Here is a 13,657-nt window from a genome sequence, read left to right as displayed (position 1 = left end):
CTCCTCTACATAGGAGTAAGCTGGTCGATGATTGCCAAGAGATTCATTCATGAAATGGCCAGCCAGTCAGTCATCTTCTCAACAGAAAGTCTAGATACGAAGCATTCAATAATAAGGCGGCTTCATAATGTGCCGAAATAGCTCAGTTGGGAGAGCGTTAGACTGAAGATCTAAAGGTCCCTGGTTCGATCCCGGGTTTCGGCAGAGCAATAATTCTCGGTAGTATAGTGGTGAGTATCCCCGCCTGTCACGCGGCAGACCGGGGTTCGATTCCCCGCCGGGGAGATGCTTTTTAAAATATTTCAATGTATTTCAACAGCATCTTGTCTACTCACATAATATTTAAAACGGTGATAAAGTCATTATAATAAATAACAAATATATTCTTCTAATTTGCAACGTAGGTAAAATTTTTAAAAACAAAATTTCGTTAAGAATAAAATAGTTTTACTTCAAAATCGATGAAGAATTTGACAATCAGTAATTATGTAAAATTATTTTCACCTTAACCCTATAGAATATGTCTACGACGCTTTTCGGAGGGCAAATTCATCTCGTTATCCCCCTTTGAGAAGCAGGAGACGGGGACGCCTCAACAAAATCTTGTCCAGTACGCCGTCACGCTGTGTATGCGGTCTCCCTGTAGTAACAGCGGACCATACTGCCTGTTAGATTAATTTTCAGTAAAATAATACAAAGTGGATTTTAAAATTCCCTGGACTATGAGCTTTACTCACATTCATGAGTACACAATTACTACGTAATCATGAGTACATACTATATCCTTCATTTTCCAATCATATTATTATCCAAACAACCGTGAACGTTTCGATCTGAAAAATGCACCAAACGAACAGAAAATCTATGCAGATCTTCCCAAATAAGTGCTGAGATAACCGGAGAAGGTTGTAGCAAGCAACAGAGAAATCATCGTATATATGAAAATTTGAAAGGCATTTTGAAGAAAGTTCCGAATGAGAATGTATAAAGTGTACAAGGTGCCTGTTTCGTAGCATTTTATCGAGCTGAATGTTATTAAATGTGTAATAAATAAGACGAATGTGTATTTTACTACTGAATAGATAGACATGTATAGGAAATTCTCCGACTTCAGATAAAGAATGTATTCAAAGTTACACTATATGTAAATAAAAATAGCGAAATGTTTCATATACGTCATTTTCTTCATTTGATGCATTCCTTTTCCTGAATATTAGTTATCGGAAGTCGTATCAGTCCCACCTTCTTCGAATAATCAAATTTCTCTTGCATTAAACGCCCACGGTCGTCTGCCTTTCCACTTTTTGTAGCTTTCCTCTACTATTTCATATTCTTTAATTAATATCTATCGACTCCAATTTCGCATCAAATATAAATAATACTTAATTAAAGAGTTCCATACCTGTGTAACGTTAGGAAATGATTGAAAGCACCATTAAATGAGTAATTTTAGGAAATGATTGTTACTGTGTTATTTCCTGTAATTCATGGATAATGATCACTAAAACAGTGACTGAAACACCGCAACAACATCTTACCCAGATATGCATTTCTGAATAATATCCAGGTTCACAAAAATAATCGCTGAAAGAAAAATGGAAATACTGAAACATCACCTTCTCAATAGAAAGTCTAGCTGTGAAGCATTCAATAAAAAGGCGACTTGATAATGTGGCGAAATAGCTCAGTTGGGAGAGCGTTAGACTGAAGATCTAAACGTCCCTGGTTCGATCCCGGGTTTCGGCAGAGCCATAATCCTCGGTAGTATAGTGGTGAGTATCCCCGCCTGTCACGCGGGAGACCGGGGTTCGATTCCCCGCCGGGGAGATGCTTTGTAAAATATTTCAATATATTTCAACAGCATCATTTTTCTCTTGTGTACTCGCATAATATTTAAAATGGTGATAAAATCATTATAATAAATAAAAAATAAATTCTTCTAATTTGCAATGAAAGAAAAATTTTTGAAAACAAGATTTCAGTAAGGATAAAATAGTTTTACTTCAAAATCGATGAAGAATTTAACAATCGGTAAGTATGGAAAATTATTTTACTTCATATTCTCAGAAAACCGAATTCAATACGGTATGTTTCTTTAACTAAATATAAGATACTTTAACTAAAATTCTTTAAATTTCACCTGCAACTGACCTTCTACGCTTCTTTTCCCCACTCCAAAGAAAAAAATGTTAAAAAGAGCTATTGTTTCCGATTTCGATAAAATCACGCTAAAAATAGATGAAGATTTTTCCAACATATGCATTACCTTTCTCCGAAATTATGTAAATGCTTTTCCCAATGGAACGTAATTTAATCATTTGTAATTTTAAAACTTTTAATACTAAAACTTTCTTTGCGATTTTGCATAATAACGTAGGTTTTGGGATTTCAGTTTTGTTCTTTTTACCTCCCTCAACTACAGTTAAGCATTGCCAGTTTAATCAGCTCTCATTATGTGTAAATATAATTTTACAGTTTGTATCTTGAATCTCAAAGGCAGTCATTGTTACACAAAAGAGACTATCATATCTGTGTAGCTGAAAACGTTCACAGAAGTTAAAGTAAAATCTAAATATGAAAAGCATTTTATAATCCTCAACTAAATCCTATGCTACTTTTACAGGTGTAAAAACAGCAGAAATATAGACAGTGCTTACGAAAAAAAAAAAAAAAAAAAACCCTCATTCAGTAACCCATCTTGACGATTTCCTGAAGGACGCTACACATAAGAAAGGATCATATCTTATGAAGACTGCTGAGAAAAATGTCAAATTTATGAACATAATATATTTGCTTGAAAGCATTAGTTATGCCGAATATCAGCAAGACATAAGAGAAGTGTATTCTTCGTCTTGTTTAGATTTTAAATGTTGATGCTAGTCTAAGCATCTTCTTGACAGAGAAGTTATTAAATACAAGAAAAAAAGTAAATATAATGTGAATAAATATATATGTCCCAGAAGATTCGCACGATCACACATAAATACTAATTAGGCGATACAAAGAAACTAAGATGCTGAATATTTAGTATGATAAAATTTCAACAGTTTAATTTTGGAAATTAAACTTTCCACATAGATATATATATATATATATTCGAACGTTCAGAATCATTATGCAATGCAAAATATATTCTCCATAAAGGCATTACAAAACACAAATAAAGAAAAATGACAAGAAAAATATATTTCAAAATGCATGACCACGAATCATACTTAGACACCATATTTGTGCGCATACTACACTAGCGTACACTCGCCCATTTGTATGCTCGGGCTTCTTCACGACATTCGCCGACTTTAAAATAAAATCACTAACCGCAAACATACGGATGACAGAAGGAGGTGGAGTATTGCTTGTAGATTACAGGAAGGCTCATCTCAAGAGCAGGTGGTTACAGAGTTCAATGTAACAGCCAGAGTCGACTGAAATTTGTGTAACAGTTTCAGACCGAGATATCTGTGTCAAGAAGACCGGGATCCACAACGACGAATAACGTATATTATTAGGCATTTTCAGCGCGGACACAGAGTACTGCTTCAGGTGCACAGCTCTCACGTGAGCTGTTTGCTTCCACTGAAATACGAGTTTTATTGTCTAAAGTTGCCAAACGCCTTTATGAGGTAGGAGCGTATGCCGGAACACGCGCTCTTTGCGTCCTACTCACTGCAGCGATCAAGAGAGCGCGTTTAGCATAGTGCAGACAAGACGCGCCTTGGAGTAGACTTCGGAAAATCACCGCGTTTTCCATGCATCAGAAGACATTCAGCCTGGACACTATTTCAGCGTACCTGTAACAAAAGAGAGCGTGGAAAACTTTAATATTCCTTCCTCATCAGGGAAAAGATCATTAGAGTGGTACAGGTGTAATGGTTCGGGCATTCGTTATGTTGGACCGCCGAACACCCCTGCATCTGCTTGACGAAAGCTCTCTCACTGATCTGAGGTGCAGAGAGGAAATCCTAAATCCTTATATTGGACTTTTCATGGGCCGCAGTTTGTGCCGGAGTCCTCTTAATGGCGACAACGCTCATCCACATAGGGATCAGTTGGTAAACGTAAACAACAAGAACGGTTATAGAGAGCTCACAGCCCTATATTCCACTTTTCACCTGCATTGGCTTTGGGTCCTTATTAATGCAAAACAACACTCCTCTACATAGGAGTAAGCTGGTCGATGATTGCCAAGAGATTCATTCATGAAATGGCCAGCCAGTCAGTCATCTTCTCAACAGAAAGTCTAGATACGAAGCATTCAATAATAAGGCGGCTTCATAATGTGCCGAAATAGCTCAGTTGGGAGAGCGTTAGACTGAAGATCTAAAGGTCCCTGGTTCGATCCCGGGTTTCGGCAGAGCAATAATTCTCGGTAGTATAGTGGTGAGTATCCCCGCCTGTCACGCGGCAGACCGGGGTTCGATTCCCCGCCGGGGAGATGCTTTTTAAAATATTTCAATGTATTTCAACAGCATCTTGTCTACTCACATAATATTTAAAACGGTGATAAAGTCATTATAATAAATAACAAATATATTCTTCTAATTTGCAACGTAGGTAAAATTTTTAAAAACAAAATTTCGTTAAGAATAAAATAGTTTTACTTCAAAATCGATGAAGAATTTGACAATCAGTAATTATGTAAAATTATTTTCACCTTAACCCTATAGAATATGTCTACGACGCTTTTCGGAGGGCAAATTCATCTCGTTATCCCCCTTTGAGAAGCAGGAGACGGGGACGCCTCAACAAAATCTTGTCCAGTACGCCGTCACGCTGTGTATGCGGTCTCCCTGTAGTAACAGCGGACCATACTGCCTGTTAGATTAATTTTCAGTAAAATAATACAAAGTGGATTTTAAAATTCCCTGGACTATGAGCTTTACTCACATTCATGAGTACACAATTACTACGTAATCATGAGTACATACTATATCCTTCATTTTCCAATCATATTATTATCCAAACAACCGTGAACGTTTCGATCTGAAAAATGCACCAAACGAACAGAAAATCTATGCAGATCTTCCCAAATAAGTGCTGAGATAACCGGAGAAGGTTGTAGCAAGCAACAGAGAAATCATCGTATATATGAAAATTTGAAAGGCATTTTGAAGAAAGTTCCGAATGAGAATGTATAAAGTGTACAAGGTGCCTGTTTCGTAGCATTTTATCGAGCTGAATGTTATTAAATGTGTAATAAATAAGACGAATGTGTATTTTACTACTGAATAGATAGACATGTATAGGAAATTCTCCGACTTCAGATAAAGAATGTATTCAAAGTTACACTATATGTAAATAAAAATAGCGAAATGTTTCATATACGTCATTTTCTTCATTTGATGCATTCCTTTTCCTGAATATTAGTTATCGGAAGTCGTATCAGTCCCACCTTCTTCGAATAATCAAATTTCTCTTGCATTAAACGCCCACGGTCGTCTGCCTTTCCACTTTTTGTAGCTTTCCTCTACTATTTCATATTCTTTAATTAATATCTATCGACTCCAATTTCGCATCAAATATAAATAATACTTAATTAAAGAGTTCCATACCTGTGTAACGTTAGGAAATGATTGAAAGCACCATTAAATGAGTAATTTTAGGAAATGATTGTTACTGTGTTATTTCCTGTAATTCATGGATAATGATCACTAAAACAGTGACTGAAACACCGCAACAACATCTTACCCAGATATGCATTTCTGAATAATATCCAGGTTCACAAAAATAATCGCTGAAAGAAAAATGGAAATACTGAAACATCACCTTCTCAATAGAAAGTCTAGATGTGAAGCATTCAATAAAAAGGCGACTTGATAATGTGCCGAAATAGCGCAGTTGGGAGAGCGTTAGACTGAAGATCGAAAGGTCCCTGGTTCGATCCCGGGTTTCGGCAGAGCCATAATCCTCGGTAGTATAGTGGTGAGTATCCCCGCCTGTCACGCGGGAGACCGGGGTTCGATTCCCCGCCGGGGAGATGTTTTGTAAAATATTTCAACATATTTCAACAGCATCATTTTTCTCTTGTGTACTCGCATAATATTTAAAATGGTGATAAAATCATTATAATAAATAAAAAAATAAATTCTTTTAATTTGCAATGAAAGAAAAATTTTTGAAAACAAGATTTCAGTAAGAATAAAATAGTTTTACTTCAAAATCGATGAAGAATTTAACAATCGGTAAGTATGGAAAATTATTTTACTTCATATTCTCAGAAAACCGAATTCAATACGGTATGTTTCTTTAACTAAATATAAGATACTTTAACTAAAATTCTTTAAATTTCACCTGCAACTGACCTTCTACGCTTCTTTTCCCCACTCCAAAGAAAAAAATGTTAAAAAGAGCTATTGTTTCCGATTTCGATAAAATCACGCTAAAAATAGATGAAGATTTTTCCAACATATGCATTACCTTTCTCCGAAATTATGTAAATGCTTTTCCCAATGGAACGTAATTTAATCATTTGTAATTTTAAAACTTTTAATACTAAAACTTTCTTTGCGATTTTGCATAATAACGTAGGTTTTGGGATTTCAGTTTTGTTCTTTTTACCTCCCTCAACTACAGTTAAGCATTGCCAGTTTAATCAGCTCTCATTATGTGTAAATATAATTTTACAGTTTGTATCTTGAATCTCAAAGGCAGTCATTGTTACACAAAAGAGACTATCATATCTGTGTAGCTGAAAACGTTCACAGAAGTTAAAGTAAAATCTAAATATGAAAAGCATTTTATAATCCTCAACTAAATCCTATGCTACTTTTACAGGTGTAAAAACAGCAGAAATATAGACAGTGCTTACGAAAAAAAAAAAAAAAAAAACCCTCATTCAGTAACCCATCTTGACGATTTCCTGAAGGACGCTACACATAAGAAAGGATCATATCTTATGAAGACTGCTGAGAAAAATGTCAAATTTATGAACATAATATATTTGCTTGAAAGCATTAGTTATGCCGAATATCAGCAAGACATAAGAGAAGTGTATTCTTCGTCTTGTTTAGATTTTAAATGTTGATGCTAGTCTAAGCATCTTCTTGACAGAGAAGTTATTAAATACAAGAAAAAAAGTAAATATAATGTGAATAAATATATATGTCCCAGAAGATTCGCACGATCACACATAAATACTAATTAGGCGATACAAAGAAACTAAGATGCTGAATATTTAGTATGATAAAATTTCAACAGTTTAATTTTGGAAATTAAACTTTCCACATAGATATATATATATATATATTCGAACGTTCAGAATCATTATGCAATGCAAAATATATTCTCCATAAAGGCATTACAAAACACAAATAAAGAAAAATGACAAGAAAAATATATTTCAAAATGCATGACCACGAATCATACTTAGACACCATATTTGTGCGCATACTACACTAGCGTACACTCGCCCATTTGTATGCTCGGGCTTCTTCACGACATTCGCCGACTTTAAAATAAAATCACTAACCGCAAACATACGGATGACAGAAGGAGGTGGAGTATTGCTTGTAGATTACAGGAAGGCTCATCTCAAGAGCAGGTGGTTACAGAGTTCAATGTAACAGCCAGAGTCGACTGAAATTTGTGTAACAGTTTCAGACCGAGATATCTGTGTCAAGAAGACCGGGATCCACAACGACGAATAACGTATATTATTAGGCATTTTCAGCGCGGACACAGAGTACTGCTTCAGGTGCACAGCTCTCACGTGAGCTGTTTGCTTCCACTGAAATACGAGTTTTATGGTCTAAAGTTGCCAAACGCCTTTATGAGGTAGGAGCGTATGCCGGAACACGCGCTCTTTGCGTCCTACTCACTGCAGCGATCAAGAGAGCGCGTTTAGCATAGTGCAGACAAGACGCGCCTTGGAGTAGACTTCGGAAAATCACCGCGTTTTCCATGCATCAGAAGACATTCAGCCTGGACACTATTTCAGCGTACCTGTAACAAAAGAGAGCGTGGAAAACTTTAACATTCGTTCCTCATCAGGGAAAAGATCATTAGAGTGGTACAGGTGTAATGGTTCGGGCATTCGTTATGTTGGACCGCCGAACACCCCTGCATCTGCTTGACGAAAGCTCTCTCACTGATCTGAGGTGCAGAGAGGAAATCCTAAATCCTTATGTTGGACTTTTCATGGGCCGCAGTTTGTGCCGGAGTCCTCTTAATGGCGACAACGCTCATCCACATAGGGATCAGTTGGTAAACGTAAACAACAAGAACGGTTATAGAGAGTTCACAGCCCTATATTCCACTTTTCACCTGCATTGGCTTTGGGTCCTTATTAATGCAAAACAACACTCCTCTACATAGGAGTAAGCTGGTCGATGATTGCCAAGAGATTCATTCATGAAATGGCCAGCCAGTCAGTCATCTTCTCAACAGAAAGTCTAGATACGAAGCATTCAATAATAAGGCGGCTTCATAATGTGCCGAAATAGCTCAGTTGGGAGAGCGTTAGACTGAAGATCTAAAGGTCCCTGGTTCGATCCCGGGTTTCGGCAGAGCAATAATTCTCGGTAGTATAGTGGTGAGTATCCCCGCCTGTCACGCGGCAGACCGGGGTTCGATTCCCCGCCGGGGAGATGCTTTTTAAAATATTTCAATGTATTTCAACAGCATCTTGTCTACTCACATAATATTTAAAACGGTGATAAAGTCATTATAATAAATAACAAATATATTCTTCTAATTTGCAACGTAGGTAAAATTTTTAAAAACAAAATTTCGTTAAGAATAAAATAGTTTTACTTCAAAATCGATGAAGAATTTGACAATCAGTAATTATGTAAAATTATTTTCACCTTAACCCTATAGAATATGTCTACGACGCTTTTCGGAGGGCAAATTCATCTCGTTATCCCCCTTTGAGAAGCAGGAGACGGGGACGCCTCAACAAAATCTTGTCCAGTACGCCGTCACGCTGTGTATGCGGTCTCCCTGTAGTAACAGCGGACCATACTGCCTGTTAGATTAATTTTCAGTAAAATAATACAAAGTGGATTTTAAAATTCCCTGGACTATGAGCTTTACTCACATTCATGAGTACACAATTACTACGTAATCATGAGTACATACTATATCCTTCATTTTCCAATCATATTATTATCCAAACAACCGTGAACGTTTCGATCTGAAAAATGCACCAAACGAACAGAAAATCTATGCAGATCTTCCCAAATAAGTGCTGAGATAACCGGAGAAGGTTGTAGCAAGCAACAGAGAAATCATCGTATATATGAAAATTTGAAAGGCATTTTGAAGAAAGTTCCGAATGAGAATGTATAAAGTGTACAAGGTGCCTGTTTCGTAGCATTTTATCGAGCTGAATGTTATTAAATGTGTAATAAATAAGACGAATGTGTATTTTACTACTGAATAGATAGACATGTATAGGAAATTCTCCGACTTCAGATAAAGAATGTATTCAAAGTTACACTATATGTAAATAAAAATAGCGAAATGTTTCATATACGTCATTTTCTTCATTTGATGCATTCCTTTTCCTGAATATTAGTTATCGGAAGTCGTATCAGTCCCACCTTCTTCGAATAATCAAATTTCTCTTGCATTAAACGCCCACGGTCGTCTGCCTTTCCACTTTTTGTAGCTTTCCTCTACTATTTCATATTCTTTAATTAATATCTATCGACTCCAATTTCGCATCAAATATAAATAATACTTAATTAAAGAGTTCCATACCTGTGTAACGTTAGGAAATGATTGAAAGCACCATTAAATGAGTAATTTTAGGAAATGATTGTTACTGTGTTATTTCCTGTAATTCATGGATAATGATCACTAAAACAGTGACTGAAACACCGCAACAACATCTTACCCAGATATGCATTTCTGAATAATATCCAGGTTCACAAAAATAATCGCTGAAAGAAAAATGGAAATACTGAAACATCACCTTCTCAATAGAAAGTCTAGATGTGAAGCATTCAATAAAAAGGCGACTTGATAATGTGCCGAAATAGCGCAGTTGGGAGAGCGTTAGACTGAAGATCGAAAGGTCCCTGGTTCGATCCCGGGTTTCGGCAGAGCCATAATCCTCGGTAGTATAGTGGTGAGTATCCCCGCCTGTCACGTGGGAGACCGGGGTTCGATTCCCCGCCGGGGAGATGTTTTGTAAAATATTTCAATATATTTTAACAGCATCATTTTTCTCTTGTGTACTCGCATAATATTTAAAATGGTGATAAAATCGTTATAATAAATAAAAAATAAATTCTTCTAATTTTCAATGAAAGAAAAATTTTTGAAAACAAGATTTCAGTAAGAATAAAATAGTTTTACTTCAAAATCGATGAAGAATTTAACAATCGGTAAGTATGGAAAATTATTTTACTTCATATTCTCAGAAAACCGAATTCAATACGGTATGTTTCTTTAACTAAATATAAGATACTTTAACTAAAATTCTTTAAATTTCACCTGCAACTGACCTTCTACGCTTCTTTTCCCCACTCCAAAGAAAAAAATGTTAAAAAGAGCTATTGTTTCCGATTTCGATAAAATCATGCTAAAAATAGATGAAGATTTTTCCAACATATGCATTACCTTTCTCCGAAATTATGTAAATGCTTTTCCCAATGGAACGTAATTTAATCATTTGTAATTTTAAAACTTTTAATACTAAAACTTTCTTTGCGATTTTGCATAATAACGTAGGTTTTGGGATTTCAGTTTTGTTCTTTTTACCTCCCTCAACTACAGTTAAGCATTGCCAGTTTAATCAGCTCTCATTATGTGTAAATATAATTTTACAGTTTGTATCTTGAATCTCAAAGGCAGTCATTGTTACACAAAAGAGACTATCATATCTGTGTAGCTGAAAACGTTCACAGAAGTTAAAGTAAAATCTAAATATGAAAAGCATTTTATAATCCTCAACTAAATCCTATGCTACTTTTACAGGTGTAAAAACAGCAGAAATATAGACAGTGCTTATGAAAAAAAAAAAAAAAAAAAAAACCCTCATTCAGTAACCCATCTTGACGATTTCCTGAAGGACGCTACACATAAGAAAGGATCATATCTTATGAAGACTGCTGAGAAAAATGTCAAATTTATGAACATAATATATTTGCTTGAAAGCATTAGTTATGCCGAATATCAGCAAGACATAAGAGAAGTGTATTCTTCGTCTTGTTTAGATTTTAAATGTTGATGCTAGTCTAAGCATCTTCTTGACAGAGAAGTTATTAAATACAAGAAAAAAAGTAAATATAATGTGAATAAATATATATGTCCCAGAAGATTCGCACGATCACACATAAATACTAATTAGGCGATACAAAGAAACTAAGATGCTGAATATTTAGTATGATAAAATTTCAACAGTTTAATTTTGGAAATTAAACTTTCCACATAGATATATATATATATATATTCGAACGTTCAGAATCATTATGCAATGCAAAATATATTCTCCATAAAGGCATTACAAAACACAAATAAAGAAAAATGACAAGAAAAATATATTTCAAAATGCATGACCACGAATCATACTTAGACACCATATTTGTGCGCATACTACACTAGCGTACACTCGCCCATTTGTATGCTCGGGCTTCTTCACGACATTCGCCGACTTTAAAATAAAATCACTAACCGCAAACATACGGATGACAGAAGGAGGTGGAGTATTGCTTGTAGATTACAGGAAGGCTCATCTCAAGAGCAGGTGGTTACAGAGTTCAATGTAACAGCCAGAGTCGACTGAAATTTGTGTAACAGTTTCAGACCGAGATATCTGTGTCAAGAAGACCGGGATCCACAACGACGAATAACGTATATTATTAGGCATTTTCAGCGCGGACACAGAGTACTGCTTCAGGTGCACAGCTCTCACGTGAGCTGTTTGCTTCCACTGAAATACGAGTTTTATGGTCTAAAGTTGCCAAACGCCTTTATGAGGTAGGAGCGTATGCCGGAACACGCGCTCTTTGCGTCCTACTCACTGCAGCGATCAAGAGAGCGCGTTTAGCATAGTGCAGACAAGACGCGCCTTGGAGTAGACTTCGGAAAATCACCGCGTTTTCCATGCATCAGAAGACATTCAGCCTGGACACTATTTCAGCGTACCTGTAACAAAAGAGAGCGTGGAAAACTTTAACATTCCTTCCTCATCAGGGAAAAGATCATTAGAGTGGTACAGGTGTAATGGTTCGGGCATTCGTTATGTTGGACCGCCGAACACCCCTGCATCTGCTTGACGAAAGCTCTCTCACTGATCTGAGGTGCAGAGAGGAAATCCTAAATCCTTATGTTGGACTTTTCATGGGCCGCAGTTTGTGCCGGAGTCCTCTTAATGGCGACAACGCTCATCCACATAGGGATCAGTTGGTAAACGTAAACAACAAGAACGGTTATAGAGAGTTCACAGCCCTATATTCCACTTTTCACCTGCATTGGCTTTGGGTCCTTATTAATGCAAAACAACACTCCTCTACATAGGAGTAAGCTGGTCGATGATTGCCAAGAGATTCATTCATGAAATGGCCAGCCAGTCAGTCATCTCCTCAACAGAAAGTCTAGATACGAAGCATTCAATAATAAGGCGGCTTCATAATGTGCCGAAATAGCTCAGTTGGGAGAGCGTTAGACTGAAGATCTAAAGGTCCCTGGTTCGATCCCGGGTTTCGGCAGAGCAATAATTCTCGGTAGTATAGTGGTGAGTATCCCCGCCTGTCACGCGGCAGACCGGGGTTCGATTCCCCGCCGGGGAGATGCTTTTTAAAATATTTCAATGTATTTCAACAGCATCTTGTCTACTCACATAATATTTAAAACGGTGATAAAGTCATTATAATAAATAACAAATATATTCTTCTAATTTGCAACGTAGGTAAAATTTTTAAAAACAAAATTTCGTTAAGAATAAAATAGTTTTACTTCAAAATCGATGAAGAATTTGACAATCAGTAATTATGTAAAATTATTTTCACCTTAACCCTATAGAATATGTCTACGACGCTTTTCGGAGGGCAAATTCATCTCGTTATCCCCCTTTGAGAAGCAGGAGACGGGGACGCCTCAACAAAATCTTGTCCAGTACGCCGTCACGCTGTGTATGCGGTCTCCCTGTAGTAACAGCGGACCATACTGCCTGTTAGATTAATTTTCAGTAAAATAATACAAAGTGGATTTTAAAATTCCCTGGACTATGAGCTTTACTCACATTCATGAGTACACAATTACTACGTAATCATGAGTACATACTATATCCTTCATTTTCCAATCATATTATTATCCAAACAACCGTGAACGTTTCGATCTGAAAAATGCACCAAACGAACAGAAAATCTATGCAGATCTTCCCAAATAAGTGCTGAGATAACCGGAGAAGGTTGTAGCAAGCAACAGAGAAATCATCGTATATATGAAAATTTGAAAGGCATTTTGAAGAAAGTTCCGAATGAGAATGTATAAAGTGTACAAGGTGCCTGTTTCGTAGCATTTTATCGAGCTGAATGTTATTAAATGTGTAATAAATAAGACGAATGTGTATTTTACTACTGAATAGATAGACATGTATAGGAAATTCTCCGACTTCAGATAAAGAATGTATTCAAAGTTACACTATATGTAAATAAAAATAGCGAAATGTTTCATATACGTCATTTTCTTCATTTGATGCATTCCTTTT

General features: G+C 36.3%; 1 protein-coding gene and 9 non-coding genes across 10 annotated transcripts in view; 9 read left to right on the top strand and 1 right to left on the bottom strand.

Moving 5' to 3' along the window:
• Nucleotides 1-13,657, bottom strand: part of LOC118195034 (menorin-like) — a 248,185-nt gene that overhangs the window by 115,872 nt on the left and 118,656 nt on the right. The gene's annotated exons all lie outside the window — the stretch shown is intronic.
• On the top strand, nt 132-204 carry TRNAF-GAA (transfer RNA phenylalanine (anticodon GAA)). Its single transcript has one exon. It is a non-coding gene; the product is annotated as a tRNA-Phe (tRNA).
• TRNAF-GAA (transfer RNA phenylalanine (anticodon GAA)) lies at nt 1,674-1,746 on the top strand. Its single transcript has one exon. It is a non-coding gene; the product is annotated as a tRNA-Phe (tRNA).
• TRNAD-GUC (transfer RNA aspartic acid (anticodon GUC)) lies at nt 1,756-1,827 on the top strand. Its single transcript has one exon. It is a non-coding gene; the product is annotated as a tRNA-Asp (tRNA).
• Nucleotides 4,282-4,354, top strand: TRNAF-GAA (transfer RNA phenylalanine (anticodon GAA)). The gene has a single exon. It is a non-coding gene; the product is annotated as a tRNA-Phe (tRNA).
• On the top strand, nt 5,824-5,896 carry TRNAF-GAA (transfer RNA phenylalanine (anticodon GAA)). Its single transcript has one exon. It is a non-coding gene; the product is annotated as a tRNA-Phe (tRNA).
• On the top strand, nt 5,906-5,977 carry TRNAD-GUC (transfer RNA aspartic acid (anticodon GUC)). Its single transcript has one exon. It is a non-coding gene; the product is annotated as a tRNA-Asp (tRNA).
• On the top strand, nt 8,432-8,504 carry TRNAF-GAA (transfer RNA phenylalanine (anticodon GAA)). Its single transcript has one exon. It is a non-coding gene; the product is annotated as a tRNA-Phe (tRNA).
• Nucleotides 9,974-10,046, top strand: TRNAF-GAA (transfer RNA phenylalanine (anticodon GAA)). The gene has a single exon. It is a non-coding gene; the product is annotated as a tRNA-Phe (tRNA).
• TRNAF-GAA (transfer RNA phenylalanine (anticodon GAA)) lies at nt 12,584-12,656 on the top strand. The gene has a single exon. It is a non-coding gene; the product is annotated as a tRNA-Phe (tRNA).

This window comes from Stegodyphus dumicola, chromosome 7 (genome assembly GCF_044657685.1).
Source record: "Stegodyphus dumicola isolate Sdum_Otavi_A_Nest chromosome 7, ASM4465768v1".
Lineage (NCBI taxonomy): Eukaryota > Metazoa > Arthropoda > Arachnida > Araneae > Eresidae > Stegodyphus > Stegodyphus dumicola.
This window is presented reverse-complemented; position numbering and strand designations above follow the sequence as displayed.